The 21,290-nt window shown below is 36.7% G+C and overlaps 1 protein-coding gene across 12 annotated transcripts in view; it reads left to right on the plus strand.

Annotated features, from left to right (window-relative positions):
• The window catches only part of Lmntd1 (lamin tail domain containing 1), a 395,781-nt gene that overhangs the window by 95,005 nt on the left and 279,486 nt on the right, over positions 1–21,290 (plus strand). For 8 of the 12 annotated variants that reach the window (XM_078015050.1, XM_078015045.1, XM_078015044.1 and 5 more), the window contains exon 1: positions 18,950–19,634. The exons of 2 other annotated variants lie outside the window; for them this stretch is intronic. The gene's annotated coding sequence lies outside the window, so the exon portion shown is untranslated. Of the gene's footprint in view, positions 1–18,946; positions 19,635–21,290 lie in introns of those variants that run through there. 2 more of the 12 variants (XM_078015052.1, XM_078015054.1) reach the window with 1 other exon arrangement.

Here is a 21,290-nt window from a genome sequence, read left to right on the forward strand (position 1 = left end):
CTAGCCACCTGTGACTGTCAAGCATTTCAAATATTGCTAATGAGACTGAAGAACTGAATTTTAATTTTATTATTTAATATTAATGCTCAATTTTTCAGGTTATTTTCTTGACTTATGGACTTTGGTTAGGGCCTCCATAAAAATGCTGAAAAGCAACTAGCAGAATTTTCTTGTTTGGGGTTTTAATCAGAATACTTTGAAAGTTGCAACATTTGCCTTTGGTCTCTGATATAGATTCTCTTTTTCAAAGTGGCAGACCCTGCCTGGTGGGCTAACTTGGCAGCCACAGAGTCCCCCCACTGCGATGGCTGAACACAGGCTTTATTTCCGATGTGAAGGGGAAGTGTCTGAGTCTTTAAGAGGTGGCCATTTGCATCCTCTGCAGGAACAGGTGTTACTGCACATGTGAGTGGAGACCTTGCTGGCGTTTTCCTTTCCCTATATGAATGTGGATGCCTAGAGCTGAGGTGCCACCCATCTTGATCATTAGCAACTAGCATGAGAATGAAGAGCCCATTGCTAAGCCTGGTCAGAACATGAATGAGTCTGAGTCCTGGTTTACATTTTTGGGGTCACTGACCCAGTTTTGAAGCCATCTGCTTCTGAAATTCTTGTAACATAAATACAAATATTTGTATAGCTTAAATACCTTTCATAGGGTTTTCCTGTTACTTTCCATTAGAAGTACTCTTAGTTGGTGCAAGAACACTTTTTTTCCTGTTCTTAACTTAAGATTATTTTTGAAACCAGAAATGAGTGCTATAATTAATTAAATATTATTTTGAAATTATTATTTTTTATTATTTTTCCAAATAAGTGCATTGTTTTAAATGTCTTACATTTATTAACTAATGTAATTTTTATAAGCAATATATGGGTTATATGCTAGTATTACCATATTTTACAGATGAGGAAACTGAGGCACAGAGTTCAGGTAAATTGCCTGAAGTCACACTGTTAGTAAGTGACAGAGCCAGGATTTGAACCCACAGTATGGCTCTGGAATACTGGGTCTTTTTCTATCTCTAGGATTTCCTCTAGTATTGAAAATGATTCATGGACCTCAATATGTATTTTCCAATTCTATCATAATTTTATTGTTAGTTGTCTTTGTAAAAAAAAAAAGGTGGCAATGAAGTTATTTGACCAAGTTAATGACAAACGAATATAAATTATTTTCCCTGTTAAAAAAATAGCATCAGTAAAATTCGTTGATCAAACTTCAAAGTAAATCATAGCTGTTCTTATTCAAGTTATTTTCATAAATTAATCTTGACTCCACAAATTCATTTCTTAGACTTCTTTTTTTTTCCAGGACTCAAAAGAACAATATCTCTTTTTTATTCTCACCAAAGCTAGGGTTATAATGGATGAATGAAAGCAGTTTTTCCAATTTCTTTGACGTGTTCTGACTTTGGCCACAGTTTTTGCTTTATGCTCCCTTCCTCCTTTGATCAGGGACAGTGATGCTTTTGTTCTCTGAAGTCCAAAAAATATGAAAGAAGGGCTGGGGGTATAGTTCGGTGGTAGAGTGCTTGTCTACCATGTGAAAGACCCTGAGTTCAATCCCCAGTGCTACAAACAAACAAAAAAGTATTATATAAACAAAAAAGGAAATAAACAATTAATACTCCCAACTACTCCTATCAACATGTATGAACAATGTCTTAAACTCTTGTTGGCTCCATAAGCAATAAGTGACAATAACCGAAAAATGCACTTTCATAAGTAAGTGTAAATCTAGATCATCTAAAATTCAGAATGTAATTGAAATTACTTTCAGCTTTCTAGAGGTTGGCAATAGAAAATTATGTTGGTACTTGGTGATCTTTCAAGATGCTTGTTCTATTTTTCCTCTTTCATATTTTTTATATATTGACTGACATCTGACAATAGCTTCACTAAGCATCAGTTTGTGCAAAAGAGAGTATTGCATTTACTACAAGATAATCATCCTCTGAGACTTGTTCCGCTTACCATCACCCAGGGAAGTCACAATTTTTTTTGTATGTATACAAGGTATAGTGATATTTAATTCACAGATTTAATCATCATTATCTTTATGATCATTAGGTCTGTGATAATGATAATATCACACATTATCACAGTCATAATTATATGAAGTTTTTGTGTATTTGCCATTTATTATAATTCACTATCTAGTGATCTTTTTAAAAGAAATCATTGCTAGATATGTAAGAAAATGCCATTGAATCCCATAATATTAGTTTAAGTCTCAAATATATCCATGAATTAACAAATATAGCTTTCCATGTCTTCGGCAAATGTATATGAAATAGATAGTATTATCTATTGTATAAATATGGGATTTAGTTTAGCTCTGTGAGACAAAAGGGCAGAACAAGAAAGCTGATATAAGCAGAAGGATTTAAAATAGTCTCAGGAGCAGGGCCAAGGGTGTTTGTAATGCTCTCTGTCACCAAAGAAAATAGAGTAGAATGGACCATAAAAATGAAAACATCAGATTAGAGTAAGAAGAAATTGAATAAAGGCAACAGGATTCAGGGATGTGAAAGGGAGTCTGAGAACTATTGCTTTGATGTAGAATGCAGTGGAACCAAATAAAAAATGAAAATGCGTAGGTTGGAAAGAAGATATTTTTAGGAATTTAGATCAAGAATTGAGTTTGTTGACAGAACGGTATTTGGAAACATACATAAATCTCCCTCATTCAATTTCATGTTTGCAGAAGCACAGCAGGAAAACTTAAAAAATAGAAATGCAGAGGTGTTAGTGGGAGGCTCTAAGGTTCTTACCTGAGAGACTACCACTTCCCATGCTCTTTAGTTTTTGTTTAATTTTACTTCAAAATGGAATTTAGACAAATTGTCTATGTAATACAGACATGTTTTAGAAAAAAAACAAACAATATTTGCCCCTTATTGATGTCATAGTTTCATGGTGAACCAAGCTTAGCTTCCCTGTGTGTTTGAACCATTGTCCTGCAAAGTGGTCCTGAAGATGAGGATGCAGCCAGGCAGGGTGGACAGCAGGGAAGATGTCTCTGGAACTCTTAAGAAGAGTCATGCCAGGGGGTGAGTGTGGGGGGGTGATGGTGGCACACACCTGTAATCCTAGCAGCTCAGGAGGCTGAGGCAGGAGGATTGAGAGTTCAAAGCCAGACTCAGCAATGGTGAGGTGCTAAGCAGCTCAGTGAGACTCTGTCTCTAAATGAAATGCAAAGAAGGGCTGGGGATATGGCTCAGTGGTTGAGTACCCCTGAGTTCAATCCTGGCACCAAAAACCAGCAAAAAAAGGAGTCCTGATCCACAATCCACTCTAATATTTGAAAGTAAGAAAGCACAAGCAAGAGAACAGTCTCAGTTTTTTTAAGCAAATAAGAACATTTAATATTTATATGAAAATATAAATTAAATATTTAAATTATTGAATACATATAAAATATTAAATACACATATTATAGCTGGACTAGTTATTACAGTAGAAAGACCATAAAGAAATAGAACAACAGATAAAGAAACAGAATAGAGTCCATACCCCAGATACCATTCATGGGTCCTCTTTAGTCTCTATGTCCTGTTTCTTCTCTAATCAGCAAGCCAAATAGTAAAAGAATGCATAACCATTGTTTCTGTCTTTGCTTTTTCAAAGACATTCTTTTATTTCTCTGGCTGCTTTTAAGATTTTTCTCTTTGTTTTTGGATTTCAGTGTTTTTATTATTATGTATCTCTGGGATTTTTCAGTTTATTTGTCCTTGGAGTTTATAGAGTTTCTTCCATCTTTATGTCTTGAGTCAGTTTTATACATTCTTAATCATAGTAGTTTTAAATATTGCTTCTGCTTTATTCCCTCTCTTCTTTTTCAGAACTTTAATAACAAGGATTAGAGTTTTTCATGATATCTTAAATTATCTGCTCTAGTTTCCACCTTTGTATGTGTCTTTACTTCATCTGAATATTTTCTTCTGACATATATTCTGATTTTCTAATTTTCTACCCAGTTGAATGATTTCCATTGAAGTGTTATCCTGGTTAATGTATTCTTTAGTTCCAGAATTTCCATTTATTCTGAAGTTTCCAATTCTCTGTTAGAGTACCTAGTCTCATGCATGTCTTATTTCCTTGAACATTAGCCTGATTCTCCTGAACTGTGTTTCTGTTATCTATTGTTTCTCTGAATTTGTGGTCATGTCATCTTGGCACCTCAAGTGCGTGATTGTTTAGGAATCCATGACAGCCATTGACTGGAAAATTGTAAAAACAACTGAAGCCTAAAATTCTGTCTATTCTCAGTGAAGATTAACCTTGGTGGCTGAAAGTTCTAGAGCCACAGGATCACATAAATCCCATTCATTGATTGAGAGATTTAAAGTTAGGCCTTTGTCTCTGCAAGACTGGCCTATTTCTCATTTACTTCTCCTTTTGTCAAGAGCATTTGGGGTAAAATGGATTAATGTTTATGGCATGAAACATTAATATAAAGCACCCGACCTAGTGCTTATATGCAGTTTATGCTATATACACGTATACTTAAAATACTATGCTTAAGAAATTTTAGTAATCTTCAGAGTCAGTTGACATGGGTTAAGGTTATAACTTAACTGTGAATTTATTTCATCACTCTGTGTGGGTTATTGAGCTCCTTCAAGTTCAGTTCCTTCATTTGTAAAATGAAGACATTTGATGAGATGACTTCTGAGATCTCTTATTCCTTCAAATTTTATGACTGTGCTTAAATAGAACTGCAGACTCATGACTGCCCTCTTCCTCACCCAATTCTCCAAAAACATTTGCTAAGAAAATGTATTATGGGATATACCATTGGGACTTTCCTATTACTTATAAGGCTGCAGGCAGAGGAGTTTGGGTGAATAGCTTAATGGAGTTATCATCCCTTCATGTTCTTTAGATCATCAAGTTATTAAAGCAAATATTGAATGGCATGCTTGATGTGGTTGCTATTACTTGATTCGAAAAACATTCATCAACAGATTTTTGGGGGGATAAAAGAGCAAGAGATATTTCTTAATGGTTAAGGCCATATTTGTCTCTATTGTGAACAGTGTATCATTGCCTTTTACATCTTCCATACTTTTTTAGTAATGAGAAAATGAAAATCTCATTTTGAAACATAATCTGTTAAATACTCAGTTAAAATGAATTAAATGTAATTATAATGTATTCAAAATTATTTTAGATTCTATTTTATCTTCTTTGTGTACAGATGTATAATCTATTTATTCATCTATGACATCTACATGAAGAGTTCTCTATAGCTCATAGTCAAGACATTCTAATTCCATTGCATTCTTTAGAGCATGACATGCAGAAATATCAAATTAGTGTACATATTAATTTTTTCATTTTGACTATGTTTAAAATCTCACTATTTTTTTCCTCATCTTAGCTATATTAAGTACATCATAACCAAATAAAGGTAGACACCAAGTCACTAATGCCTACTGCTTTTAATTTTTAAGAGAAATAGCCACAATAAAATCTGAATTAGAACTTGGATATATCACTCATAATCTCTTGATAGTGTTCATAGCTTTTAAAACTATATATCTAAGAAAAAATTTTGGTTTATTTTAGACATGTAATCCAAGAATCTGAAGAATTTCTTTACCTTAAGCAATTTGAATAAATGTGACATTGTGGGTTTGTGGGTTTGGATGGTCTCATTGGCCTCAAAGGGAATCCCTCTTTCTCCTTCATCTGCTTGTTGAGGCATTTCAGGAGACAAGGAGAGGCTGCTGATCACCAGAAGCACAGCCCCACCCATCTGGAAGAGCCCCCCAAATATCCTAGAGATTCCATATAAGCAGCAACATGGAAAAGAAGCCAGTATTGCCAAGGTGATCTGGATTCAGGAATAAATGGAAAAGGCCTTCAATCAAAAAGTATGTCAAATTTATAACATGTAGTCTTGTTTGTTGTCTTTGCAGAATTTGATATGTTGTTAGAGTTTACTTGACTTCTTCCTCCTCCAGGTCTGAATCATCGCTAATGTTTACTAAAGGAAAATGTGTTCCTACCCCTCAATCTCAAGAAAAATTGCTGGATATTTTTTCAGTCTTGAAGAAAAGACAGTGTCACAGTGGAGGAACTAGATGGCTTAAATTATTTTTTTGTTCTTTTTCCTGGATATTAAGTTTTATGTTGTGGACTTGTTCTTCAATTTACTGGCTATTTGATGTCAGTCAATTTTCAATCACTCTTCACCACAGTTTCCTAATCAATGAAACTGAAATAATAACAGTATCTATAAATACTAGACAGTTTTTAGTGATTAGTGTGATTAAGATTTTAAATGAATATGCTGAAATAAACTTATGCCTTTCTACCTGGTGACTACCTGATACAAAATGCCTGTTTGGTAGGTAAAGAACAGTTACATCTGCCTAGGTGATTACTGTTCAGTTTAGGATTGAACTGAGTGCTGTGGAAAGTGAAAATATGGTCCTTACTTGGACATCTTAAATTTAGTTATGTACATACCAAATATACAGTAGCATATAAAATGTAGTGTTCAGTTGTAAATACTTATTGAGTTATACATTTAAGATATGTCCTTTGTATGCAGATTATTAATGACCAAAAAGTACAGCAACAAAATAAACAATTGTTATAACAATAATGTGGGGTGTGAAAACATAAAGATCTGTAGCTTACTTGAAAATAAGAGTTGAAATTAATAGCTTTCTATTTTTGCATCACCACACTGATTTAAAAAAAGGTAGAAATCATCACAAAGCACCACTTAATCTGTCTATCTTTGTAAAATTGGAATTGGTTCCTAAACTAGATGAAAATATATGTCTATGATAATTAAAATAATTCAATTGCTCTGTGTCTCTAACTGTTTAAACATGGCTGCATTAAGGGAACATGATATCCTAGACAGTTTTCAAGAAATAAATCTTACAAAGGAGTTTGTTAAGTTAATCTATATATCCACCAAAAGCAAGAAAGAGTTTTCCACTAAGGCTAGCAGAAAAGCCCTGGGATGAAATACCTGAAGCTTTTCTTATTGTGTTCCCATTCCTGAACCAAGTAATGGAGATGGAGCTCTCTCACTGCCTGGCTTGTAGTGTCAGTGAATGATTGACATAGTACAGGGACTGACAGTCCTCAAGACAACATGTTTTAGGAGAGATTGGTTCTTTGAAAGAAGTGAATTTAGGCAGACAATTCACAACTTTTAACAGAGTGTGTATGTAAAGAAGTTTGAACATCTGTTGAATTATTTTATCAATTTAAAGTGGAGAGGGGGTGGGGGAAACTGATTTAAAAATGAAACATATGGATGTGCATCTATAGCAAGGCTGGATTTATTTATCCAGAGGGCCAACACTAAAGGAAGGAATCTAGGGTAGCTTCTAGATAGTCCAATTTGGGTGACTTGGAGGACAGTGGTGACACTCTTTTTGAAAAGGAGACAAAGACAAGTAGAGGTGGAAGAGAAGATAATGAGTTCAGTTTGGACATGTTGAATTGTAGAAAATAATAATGGGTTGGAAAAACATAAGTAAAAGCACATTGTACAGTTTTTAAAATACTAGATTCTTTCAACAGATACATGATTTACATAATTGAAAACATTTACTGAAGGAAAAGAAAGAAGGGAAAAAAGTATTCAGTGAATTTCTTCTGGCAAAACAAGTTTATTGTATACTTTATTTGGATAACTGAAGCAGCTCTTCCACTGTATTTTATGATTACTAAGAATATCTGTTTAAAGAATATAATTTTTCCACTTAAAAATAATTCGTACTTATTAGAGGTAATTCAGAAAAGATGGAATAAAACAATATACACCATGTACAACAATGAGTGTATCTGGCTCAGTCCCTCTTCCCTTAAATGTTTTTAGTTGTTATAAATAATATTTGTTATTATAAAAACCTCTAACAGTACAGAAAGAGAGTTAATATTACTTAAATCTCATTACATTGAGATAGCCTCTATTTGCATTTTGATTGTTTTTATTCATAAATTTATTTAAATGGGGTTGTATAACTTATGCTCTTTTTATCATGTACATCTCTTTAAAATAATTAGTTATATGTTTTCCTTGTTTCTCCCTTTATTTCTTAATCCTTTCTAAAAGACATCCTAGATTAATGATGTGTATATGTGTATGTGTATATACACACAAAAAAAAACTCTGTCATGATTTAAAATTTTTTTAAGGGCTGGGAATACAGTTTAGTGGTAGAGCACTTGCCTAGGAGCACAAAATCCTGGGTTTGGTCTTCAGCATCCCAAAATGAAAAAGAAAAAAAAAAGGAAAATCAATTTAAATATGAGAATCATATACACTTTTCTATGTCTAACTTTGCCCCTTAATAATACCTTGAGAGCCCCTTCCAAATCAGTGGTCTTAGGTATCATGTAAGAACACCTCTTCTATTTAAGTGTAACTTCCCTAAAAGTTGGGGCATTTTTGTTTCTGTAACACCTAATGTTTTACCACATATAGCAGAGACTTAGAATGAATAGGCTGAGATTATTCCTATTTTAAAACCAGGCTATTGCAAAGATTTGGACTGAACAATTTGCCACAGTACATTTATGCAAAGTACTAAGTGACAGACCCCATGAGGTTAAAGTAATATTATTATTTCCATTTCACATATGACAAAATAAAATGCATAGACTTTAAATTACTTTTCCAAGAGCATAAAACTTGTAGACTATAAGATAATGCACCCTGGTCTTACAAATTCCAACCAAATGTGTTATGCCTTGTGTTTTGTAAAGTAAGTGGCAATTCAGATAAGATGAACATGTCCAACACATATCAGAGAGTCATTCGATCTTGAGGACTCATACTATGATCGTTGCCTGGACTTTGCATATGTTGCTCATGGTCACAGTTTCCCCTTTAGAATCTTTTAGGTTGTATAGTCGACGTGAATTTTCACATGTTCTTTAGAGAAGAGATGAGTAAAGACACAATGAGGTTATTTTATCAGATGCTATTCAAGAAGTCAATAAAGAGAAGCCACAGACAAAATTTTCAGGCTAGAATTTTGTCTCCCACCAAAACCTGAATTCAAAAAACACCCAGAATTTAGGTTCTGTTATAAAAGTGAATCTCAGCACTTGTACTTTGTTCATTTTGACTTTCAGGAGAAGAAAAGGAGGAAACGTGACATGGTGTTTCTATGCAGTGGGTGCATAGCTGGGGATGCAGAGCTAAGCTGTGATTCTCCTGAGCAGAGTGTGCTGCACAGATGATCTGCACCAGAATGTCCAGGAGAGCCATGGAAAGGCATAGCATGGGTTCACCCACTGAATCAGAATCTGGGAGCTGGGGCTGGAATTTGGGGGATGAAGTCTGGGATGGATTTTTAATAAGCATGCCAGATCACTTTTGCTAATACCACAGGACCCTCATATGCATCTTGGCTTATGGGAAAAGAGACCACTTTTAGGTAACTTACCCAAAACTGGGCTCTTGAGAAGTTACTTAAAATCCCTGATTCTCAGTTTCTACATCTACAAAATGGGAATAAATGCATTTATGAACACATAGGGCTATGATAAGAATTAAAAGTAATATATGTAAATATTCTGGCTCTTAATAATTATTAACTATAAATGGTATGAAGATCAAATTAATCATGAGAGAGAGGGCTTAGGAGGATATTTCAGAGAACAAGAATCTGATAAACTTTATGTAGCCCTCAGTTTGCAAAATATTTTGATGGAAGAAGGTTAGGAAATATGATAGGCAGTGACTAAACTCAAATAAAGGTCAAGATGTTAACAGATTCTGAGAATCACCATTCTTCAGAAGCAAACAAATAGGTACCCACATAGGACACAGACCCAGGCAAAGGCATGGAGCAGAGATGGGCAGTTGTGAAATACATGCAGATGGTTGGTACTATTGAGACACTGGTGATAAAACTATCAAACTATGTTGAGTCAGGTGCCAAATGGTGAAACAGTGATGCCAAGAAAAACTGGAAAACAGCAACACAAATATAGACCTTTAGAGAATATTAGAATGTGCCAAGTTAAAAGAATACAGAACTTTGTAAATTACGCCTTTGTAAATGCATGTGATGGAAAAATTCATACATTTTTTTTCTAAAGTAAAACAAACAAAAAATCAAATCAATACAAAGTGGGAAATTTGTATCAGAAATACTTCGTAGATTTGATTAGAGATAAGTCACAGTCTCTCTTAGCTTTAGAAACCTCAACTATGAAAAGAACAAGGAATTGCCTCACAAGTTCTGTTTCAGTGGGAAAATTCCTTGATCCTACATTAACACAATAAGATGCTGGCTTTAGCCTTATTTGGTCTAAGTTCCATCTGAATTAGGAACCTTAACAAAATAGCATTTCCATTAGTAGACTTTCTGTGTTGTGCATCTTGCCTTATGTAATGTTATGTATTGTTCCTTCATTCAAAGACAAGTTATTAGTGGGAGGAAAATAACAGTTACTGTTTATTAAGTGCTTAGCTTGAGCTAAGCACTCAATCAAATCCTTTACAAATTTGGACCTCACAAGAATTCTGGAAGGTAAATAACTATTATGATGCCTATTTTTTTCCTTAGGAGAAAATAGAAGAGCGGAATTCAGAATCAACAAGCTGGTTGTAGACAGGACCCCATGCCTTAATCTATGTTGCCATATTGAGAGGGATAAGAGGCACTCCCTGTTGGGGGTGAATTTAGAAAGGAGCTTTTTATTCTGTAGATGATAGAGGAGTGCTCCTTGGGTTAGATTCTGTTTTATATCCACTTCTGAGTATGTTCTACTTTCTATTCCAGGAATCATCTCCTCAGAGACCCAAACATTGACATTACAGCCACAGAATGAGCCATCTGTCACTGGGCATTTTGGCTACAAGCTTTATTTTGAATCCAGAAGGAGAGAAAAGGAACTGACAGGGGTTTTGCAGGGTGAAGTCCAGGGCAAAGGTCTGAAGGACACCACTGATGAAGGAAACCTCTCAATGCTTCTCTGAGGGCTCTGGGCGTGCCTATTCCCCAAGGTGATTGTGATGATTCTGGAAATGTTATCAGGAAAGTATTCCCTTACTATTGTACTGCTCCATTTTTTTTTAAATTTTTAATATTTATTTTTCAGTTTTCGGCGGACACAACATCTTTGTTTGTATGTGGTGCTGAGGATCGAACCCAGGCCGCACGCATGCCAGGCGAGCGCGCTACCCCTTGAGCCACATCTCCAGCCCATGTACTGCTCCATTTTTGTTATCTGGAATCAAAGATAACTTACTTAATAACATGGAGGAGAAAGGAACAAAATATTTGAATGATATTAAAGAGAATTTAAAGTCTATGGCAAAGACTACATAGAAATGCTCTTCATTTTGAAAAATCTATAAAATTAGGCTTTTTAAAAATATTCTCCAACTTTACTTTTGAAGCAAAGTTTTCTGCTTTGATTAAAGTTCCTCATTTTAAAATAGTCTGAAAATTTACGAGGCTGGCATTTTAGTTTAGCAAGATGAGATAGGGCAACATTTGTATTTTTAGCTGAATGCAGTAAATAAGGAAGAAGAGTTTATTTTACTTGTATGAATAATTAACTAAAATAAGAAATACATATTCAATGACCAGACAAAATAACTTCCTGAAATTATTCTCTGAGATAGGCTTGAATCTCTAGGACCCAGGGGTTGTACTTCCTAGGAAACTAGGTAGGAACAGTGATGAGGGCCACAACCAAGTTAAGATGGCGCCTGGCAGTATGCTAGGAGGAGTGGTTTGTGAGCCAACGCCCTGAGCCTTTAAGATGATGAGGATTCCTTAATGACTGACTGCTGTGTCTAGATGATGTCAATTAAGTTAAGTTGTGTGTAATTAGTTGGGTATATGTACCTCTGCGGTCTGGCAGAGAAGCAGCTCCTGCCAACTTGGGGGCCTGCTACTTTGAGTTCTCAGTTCCTGCTGAGTTCACTCGCAATAAAGTAGTTCCTGCTTCAACCTTCAAGTTGCTTGTTACCTCTCGGTTATTTTGCCCAGCCAGACTTAGGCAGCCCAGCCAGACTATGGCAGAACAGCTTTTGTTCCAGTCATGCAGGAAAAAGCACCCCAAAATTGTTATTTTCAATTTCTCGACTTTCAACAAGAAGCCTGGCAATTTGCCATGTATAAACCTTAGCTCATCTGAACTTTGTAGGTTTTGGTATGTGGCTGATATGTAGGCTTCCATCAGGGATGTCCACCCGGGACCTGGCAACATCATAATCATCAGCACCCCTGGGCAGATACTTCACAAGTCATTTTAACATTGTTACCTACCTAGGAAAGCACATAATCTAAGACATATGATGTCAACCCAAATATAAAGGATACACAAGCCTATTTTAAATAACCCATTCAGTAAAATAAATAAGCATGTATATTCTTATTATGTTTATGTGAAAGAATAAAATACAAAAGTGGAAGGGCAAACAGAGGGAATTCATAAGAGTTACAGATTTAGGGGGCAGAGCCAGAAGGCAGCTGAGCAAGATCCTCCAGTGATGGTCGCCCCATGTGCTCACTGAGTTGAACAGCTATTCATGTACCAGACTATTTTCATAAGAGCTAAGGAAGCCAGGTAAGAGACCATAGTGCCTGCTTTTAGTAGTAACAAAACAAAAAGATAATTGACAAAGGCAGGAAGGGAGGAGTTGCCCATGATACTCTTCTCCCAACTCCAAGCAGCCCAGCTCAGAGTAAGACTACTCCCCCTTGGGTGGGAGACAGAATTAAATCTAGGCCTTAGACTTGAAGCTCAGTACCAGCCCACCACAGTGAAACTCAGTGTTGGGCCAACCCTACAACCTCTACCCCTAGAGAATCCTCATGGATTAAGCTATTGGAACTGTATAAGGCCAGGTGGCTGGCTCCCTCCTAATCTTCCCCCAACATTGGTCAGCAAAGCAGAGAGCAAGACTCCAGTACAAGGGAGCAGGACAGGATAGCTAGCACAGAGTTTTTTCTTAGAGCCCAATTCCAGGCCTGGTATGGTAAGACCCTGCATTCGGTAGAAACTGAAGGCCCTGTACATAGACTAGAGCTCACAAGCCAAGCCTCTAGACTGACAGACATCAGGTGGAGACATTCATGTTGGTGTGACAGACTCAAGTTTCAGCCTGCATCAGTTTTAGAGTTGGAGAGGACCTCGATACACCTGACCTCCTCCTGAGACTGTGCCCCTGTAGCTATGAAACTCAGTGTAAAAACCCAGCTTAGTGTCAGCTTTGGTAGCTGTGGAATTGTCCCAGCCACCTCTCCCCTATGTTTGGGTAACATAGCCCTCACCAAGTCAGTGCTCACAGATAGGTCTCTAGAGCTATCCTGGCACTAGGCAGAGAGAACTGTACCCAAAAGGACCGACTTATGCTTCGGCCTTTACCATTAACAGCTGTAGTATGGGCCTTGGTTCACCCCAAAGGTTGTACAGGTTCTTATAGCTGTAAGACGCAGGCATGATCCGGCATAGCATCAGCCTAGGTGGCCAATGGGATGCTTTCTCCAACACTAGCCTGACTTTGGGCAGCCTTTCATCATCCAAGACCCCATTTGCTGCATATAAGACATGGTAGTAAGCATGAGAACTCACTGTTTCACTGATGAAAAATAACACTGGAAAGATCCTAATGGTTTCCATCTCTAGGCCTGCTTGTGGATGAAGCATCATCCTGCTTGTGGAATAGCATCAGTGTCAGGGGAAGATATATCCACTTCTCCTTGGTCTATTGGAGTTTTATATTCCAGCTAAAATCACCTGTAATCAATTGTTAGCAGTCCTGTGTTTCAAGTTCAACGTGGCAATAGGCAACTCATAGCTGCCTGGACCTTGGTCCTGTCCCAGTGTTGTGCTGATCTTGGTGGGCTGTGGGCTCAGGATGTGACATAGTTTGGTGCCATTGGTGACATAAGTATGACATAGGAGCCTGGGAGTGGTTCATCTATAATCATTGGGCCCAGAGCTGGGAAGAATTTCTCAGTGTGTGAAAACAGGCTTGTAACTATGGATGATAGAGCTAGGTCTATCCAGAAGCTAGGAAGAGACTTGTGGCGACAGTCCACTCTTACTAGGTGGTCTCCTGCTTCTTTATGAACATGGACACACAGGCAGTGTATTTGGGCAAACCTGGGCTTGAATTGCCCTCTAGCACTGAAATAGTGACAGCACACCAGTGGCAGACTCCCAGCAAATTCTGGAGGTGGGATTATTCATTGCTGAAATAGATGGTAGGAAAATAAGCAGCCTGCTTAGAGTTTCTATAAAGACAGACACCAAAAATGCCAGATTAGGAAAACTAGAATGATTACCTAATCCTTCAATGCTCAGATGATGTTGCATGCCAACAAGCACCAAGAGCTTTCAGGACGTCATAACCTTAGCGAATAATCAAAAGAGGTACCAGAAGCTGACTAAATAGTAATCAGAATGGAAGTACTTGCAGAGAATTTAAAATAGCTATTTCAGGAAACTCAATAACTTAAAACAGCAAAACATTTCAATAATTTAATGGAGAAATTTAATGAAGAGATTGAAGCAGTTAAAAAAATCAAAGTATTAAGCTGAAAAAAACACTTAATGAAATTGAAAATCTGATAGAAGGTATCAACAACAAGGTAGATCAAACAGAAAAAAGAATCAGTGAATTTGAAAACAGGCTATTTGAAATTTTACAGTCAGAGAAAAAAGAATGAAGAAGAGTGAAGAAACTTATGGGAATTTGAGAACATTGTTAAAAGAAAAAAGAGTTGAGAATGCCAATGGGGTAGAACATTTATTCAAGGAAATAACAACAGAAAACTTCTCAGATACAACAACCAGGTGCAGGAAGGTCAAAGGTCTTCAGTCAAATTTAACTCAGCTCTCTTCCCCAATATATCTCATAATCAAGCTTTAAAAGATGAAAGATAAAGAGGAGATTCTCAAGTCTGCAAGAGAAAAGAAACAGATAACAAACAGGCATGTCCTGATTTGACTCATAGTCGACTTCTGAGCAGAAATCTTTTAAGCCAGGAAAAAGTGGATTGAGACTTCTACAGTAGAGTGAATGAAACTGTCAATTGTGAATATTTTACCCAGCAAAAGTATCATTCGGAAATGAAGCATGAAGCAGAGATAAAGACATTCCCAGATAAACAAAAACTGATAGAACATATCTCCACCAGATCTGTTGCACAAGAAATTCTAAGGGAAGTTTTTCTTTTCTTTCTTTCTTCTTTTTTGGTACTGGGGATTAAACAGCTTCATACCTTTTTAATATTTTATTTTGAGACAGGTCTCATTAAGTTGTTTAGAGCCTCACTAAGTTCTGAGGCTGATCTTGAACTTGTGATCCTTATGCTTCAACCTCCCAAGTTGCTCGGGTTACAGGTATGCACCACTATGACCAGCTAGAGGAAGTTTTCAAACTGAAAGAAAGTGACATTAATAAGTAAGAAGAAAATATGAAAAGTATAGAACTCAAACTCACTGGTAACAGTAAGTATACAAACAATTTCAGAATGCTTTAATATTGTAAGCATTGTGCATGAACCATTCACATCTTCAGTATGAGCACTAAAAGAATTAAAATAATAAGTACACTAATATTTTAAGATATCAATAATATAGAAAGATGTAAAATGAAATGTCTAAAATTCAAAATGTGGCAGAATGGAGTGAGTGCAAGTGCAGAGCTTTCTTTTCCTTTCTTCTTTTTGATTCGAGGGATTGAACTCAGTGGTGCTTAACCACTGAGTCACATCCCTAGTCCTTTTTATATTTTGAGACAGGCTCTCACTGAGCAGCTTTCGGAACTTGCTAGGTTGCTGAGTCTGGCTTTGAACTTGCAATCCTCCTGCCTCAGTTGACCAAACTTCTGGAATTACAGGCATGTGCTGTCACTGTGCCTGGCCAGAGTTTTCTTAATAGTGTATTTCTCTTGTTCTTTCGTTTGTTTCTGTAACTACCATTATGATTATGTTAAGTTGCCATCGTTTCAAAATAGCTTTGTGGTAATCAAAAGATGTTTTTGTAAGCCTTGTAGTACACATAAAGCAAAAATCTATAATAGATAAACCACAATAAATAAGCAGGGAAATCAAAACACACTACCAGAGCAAATCACTTAGCCAAAAAAGATGACTGTAATAGAGGGAGGGAGGGAGGAAGGAAGGAAAGAAGGAAGGAAGGAAGGAAGGAAGGAAGGAAGGAAGGAAGGAAGGAAGGAAGGAAGGAAAGAAAGAAGGAAGGAAGGAAGGATTTACAACAAAACTAGAGAACAGGTTTCATAATGACAGCAGTAAGATCTTACCTATCGATTATTACTTTTAATGTAAATGGATTAAGTTCTTCATTTAAAAGATGTAGAGTAACTGAATGGCTTAAAACAAAACAAAACAAACAAACAAAAAACAAGACCCAACTATATTGCCTACAAGAAACTCATTTCACCTATAAGGACACATATAGACACACATAGTAAAGGCATCAGATAGAGACATGTAAAGGGCTGGAATAAGATATTACATGCAAATGGAATCTAAAAGAAAGCAGGAGTAACTATATTTATTTCAGATAAATAAATTTTAAATAAAAAAGGAAAAAGATAAGAGAATCACTATATAATGATATAGGGGTCAATTTAGCAAGAAGAAATAGAATTTTAAATATATATGCACATGATATCAGAGCTCCCAAATACATAAAGTAAGAATTTATAGACCTAAAAGGAGAAGTAAACTTTAATACAATAGTTTTATAAAATAATCATAAAGTGAAGAGATAGCCTCCAGCAAAGAAGAAATATTTGCAAACTGATAAGGGCTTGATATCCATAATGTATAAGGAACTTCAAAAACTTGAGGAAAAAGAATCTGATTTAAAAATGTGCAATAGCTGGGAACAGTGGTGCATACCTATAATCCCATTGGATTGGGAGGCTGAGGCAGGAGGATCATGGCTTCAAAGGCAACTTCAGCAAAGGTGAGGTGCTTAGCAACTCAGGGAGACCCTGTCTCTAAATAAAATACACAATAGGGATGAGAATGTGGCTCATTGGATGAGTGCCCCTGAAATCAATCCCTGGTACCAAAAAAAAAAAAAAAAGAGAGAGAGAAAGAAAGAAACAAACAAACAAACAAACAAAGAAACAAAGAAACAAAGAAAGAAAGAAAAAGTGCAATAGGCAATAAGTAAAATCAAGAATCAATAAATGGGATGACATCAAACTAAAAAGCCTCTTTATAGCAAAGGAAACAATCAAGAATGTGAAGAGAGAGAAATGGGAGAAAATCTTTGCCATCTGCACTTCAGATACATCATTAATCTCCAGGATATATAAAGAACTCACAAAACGTAACACCCAAAATACAAATAACCCAATCAATAAATGGACTAAGGAACTGAACAGACCTTGCATGGAAGAAATACAAATAGTCAACAAATAGATGAAAAAATGTTCAACATCACTCACAATTAGAGAAATGCAAATTAAAACTACACTGAGATTTCATCTCACTCCATTCAGAATGGCAATTACCAACAATACAAGTACAATAAATGTTGGCAAGGATGTGGGGGAAAAGGTACACTCATACATGTTGGTGGGACTGCAATTTGGTGCAATCACTATGAAAACAGTATGGAGATTCCTCAGAAAACTTGGAATGGAACCACCATTTGACCCAGCTATCCTGGTCCTTGGTTTATACCCAAAGGACTTAAAATCAGTTTAGTACAGCGATGCTACCATATCAATGTTTATAGCAGCTCAATTCACACTATCTAAACTATGGGACCAGGTAAGTGCCCTTCAACAGATGAATGGATAAAGAAAATGTGATACATATAAACTATGGAATATTACCCAGTCATAAAGACGAATGAAATTATGGCATTTGCCAGTAAAATGGATGGACCTGGAGACTATCATGCTAAGTGAAATTATCCAATCCCCCCAAAACAAAAGCCAAATATACTCTCTGATATGTGGATGCTGACTCACAACAGGCTTGGGGGTGGGAAGGCAGGAAGATTGGGGGGAAGAGAAAAAAAACATAAAATGTATATACTAATGGGGTACCATTTCATGTTTTAATACATGGATGCATTGAATAATGGCTAAATCAGATTAAACAAAATTAATCTTCTGGAACATTTATCAATTCTCTACAGTGAAAATGTTCATAACCCTTTCTTCTAGCTTTTTGAAATGTACATTATTGTTATTTATAGTCACCCTACTGTGCAATGATAGCACACCAGACCTTCTTGTTACTATCTTACTGTGACTTAGAACCTGCTGGTCAACCTTCCCTACCCTCCTAACCCCCTGCTCTCTCCGGTCTCTGGTCACCACCATGCTACTTTGAACTTCTGTGGTGCAACATTAGTGAGATCACGTGGTACTTGTCTTCCTGTGCCTGGCTTATTTTACATCGCATAATGATCTCCAGTTCCATCATGTTGTCACAAATGACAGGATTTCATCCTTTTCATAGCCGAATGTATCCATTATGTTCATGTACTGAATTTTCTTGATCCATTCATTCACACAAACGCTTAGGTTGTTTCCATTTCTGGGCGGCTGCAGTGAACATGGGCGTGCTGATGTCTCTTTGGCATATCAATGTCTCTTTGGCATACTAATTTCAATTCCTGTGAATACCAGTAGTGGGATTGCTGGATCATTTGGTACTTCTATTTTCAACTTTTTGAGGAACCTCTGTACTGTTTTTCAGAATGACTGAACTATTTTACATTCCCAAAAATAGTGTGCAAGGGTTCCCTTTCTTCACATCCTAACAAGCACTTGTCTTTTTGATGTTAGCCATTCTTATTGGGGTGAGGTGATATCTAATTGTGATTTTAAATTGCATTTCCCTGATGATTAGTGATGAACATTTTTTGCATGCACCTGTTTCCCATCTTTATGTCTTCCTTTGAGAAGTGTCTATCTAGTGTACATTTTAAAAAATGTTTTTATGTGTTCTTTTTAGTTGTATATGACTATAGAATGTATTTTGACATGTCATGCATATGTGGAGTATAACTTCTCATTTTTTTTTTTAGTTGTACATGGTGTGGAGTTATACTGGTTGTGTATTCACATAGGAACATAGGAAAGTTATGTTCAATTCATTCAATTCATTCTACTATATTCTCCATTCCCATCTCCCTTCTCTTCCCCTCCCCCCCAATCTTCCTTCCTTCCCACCCCCAAACCTATTGTGGGTTAGCTTCCACATATCAGCTAAAACATTTGACCTTTGGTTTTTTGGGACTGGCTTATTTCACTTAGCATGATAGTCTCCAGGTCCATCCATTTACTTGCAAATATTATAAAGTCATTCTTGTTTATGGCTGAGTAATACTCCATTGTGTGTGTGTGTGTGTGTGTGTGTGTGTGTAAAACCACATTTTCTTTATCCATTCTCCTGTTGAAGGGCATCTAAGTTGGTTCCATAGTTTAGCTATTGTGTATTAAGCTGCTATAAATATGGGTGTGGCCGTGTCATTGCAGTATGCTGATTTAAAATCTTTTGTGTATCAACCAAGAAGAATTGAGATAACTGGGTCAAATGATGGTTTCATTCCAGATTTTCTGAGGAGTCTTTATTCTGCTTTCCAGAGTGGTTGCACCAGTTTGCAGTCTCACCAGCAAGGTATGAGTGTACCTTTTCCCTTGCATGCTTGCCAACATTTATTGTTACTTATATTCTTGATAATTGCCATTCTGACTAGAGAGGAAATCTCAGTGTAGTTTTAATTTGCATTTCTCTAATTGCTAGAACATAATTGAACATTTTTTTGGATATGTTTGTTGACCCATTTGTAGTTCTTCTGTGAACGGTCCAGTTTCTTTGCCCATTTATCAATTGGTTATCATTATTTTTATTAATTCTCCTGGCTAGGTGTGGTAGGCAGAATTCTAAGTGGTCCCTAAGATTCCATGTTCCCGAATCCCTATAACATGTGAATGTGTCGTGTTCTAGAGCACAGTCAGCCTTTTAAATTAAGTGTGTGCAGGTAGGTCTAATCTAATCACAGGAGCCCTTGGAGGCAGAGAGATTTCTCCTGTTGGTGGCAGAAGAGAAAGGCAGAGAGCTTCCAGGCAGGAGAAGGATTTCATTTGCTGCTATTGGCTTTAAAGACAGAGGAGAACACATGATGAGAAATGAGGGTGGTCTCTAGGAACTGAGAGTGGCCTTTGGCTGACAGCCAGTGAGGAAATGGAGAGCTGGGTCCTGCACTTAAAGGAACTGGATTCTACAACAATCTGAGTGCACTTGGCAGCAGATTCTTTCCTAGATCCTCCAGATAAGAGCTGAGCCCAGCTGACACTTGTATTCTAAGTGGAAACCCAGCCAAGACCACCAGACTTCTGTTCTACAGAACTGGGGGGAAATAAATGGATGTTGTCGTAAGCTGCAAAGCTTGTGGCAGTTTGTCACACAAGGATAAATATGCTATCTGTCTTGTCCATGCATATGGAACTTCTGGAATAAATAAACCCCATCAAAGCTTTTACTACAAATTTCCACTATCCTGTGGATTTACGTTTTGTTCCACTTGTCCATGTGCATACGTTCTAGTTTGTTGGACCCAGGAATATGGAATATGGTTGGAATGTTACTGCTGATAACCACGTATCAGCTGGTATAGGATTTAGCTCCATGAATGCTGAAGTGACACTCATCAGATGCTCTGTACAGTGAAATCACTCCTGACAAGTAAGATTTACCTCAACGGTCACTCACTCCTCACAATTCTTTTCATTTAATGGGATAAACAAAAATGCACCACGGCTTGTTAAGACTGCATGTTGCAGATGGAAAAAAAAATCCTTTGATTCTAGCATCAGCCAAATTTTCAAAAGGTTACCGAGGAATGTAGCATTAGTTGCTAATACACTTAGACAAATGTTAGGGAGTTATATGCTCTTACATATACATGAGGGAATTTGCCATTTGGATAGTCTTGGTGTTATGAAGAGGCAAAGCAGACTAAATCTGGAAGGTTGTCTCACCTTCCCTGTGGAACTGGGACTCTGAAGTACCTCCTGATCATACCTTTGAAAAACAATATAGAACAGGAAAAACAGTCTACTTTATGTTTTAATTTTTTAAATTTCCTGGTTATAGGTGTGCAAATAGGGACATCAGGGTAATAGGTTGGCATTACCCTTAAATGTGCTCAGAAGGGCGCAGCCTCCATCCACTGTGTATAACCAAGTCGGACCAATCATGAGCTGCTTTCTTTTTTTTTAAACTAAAAAATAAATATGCTATTATCTCTAAAATAAGGAAGATGGGTCATCA

This window comes from Ictidomys tridecemlineatus, chromosome 6, assembly GCF_052094955.1.
Source record: "Ictidomys tridecemlineatus isolate mIctTri1 chromosome 6, mIctTri1.hap1, whole genome shotgun sequence".
NCBI classification, from domain to species: Eukaryota; Metazoa; Chordata; class Mammalia; order Rodentia; family Sciuridae; genus Ictidomys; species Ictidomys tridecemlineatus.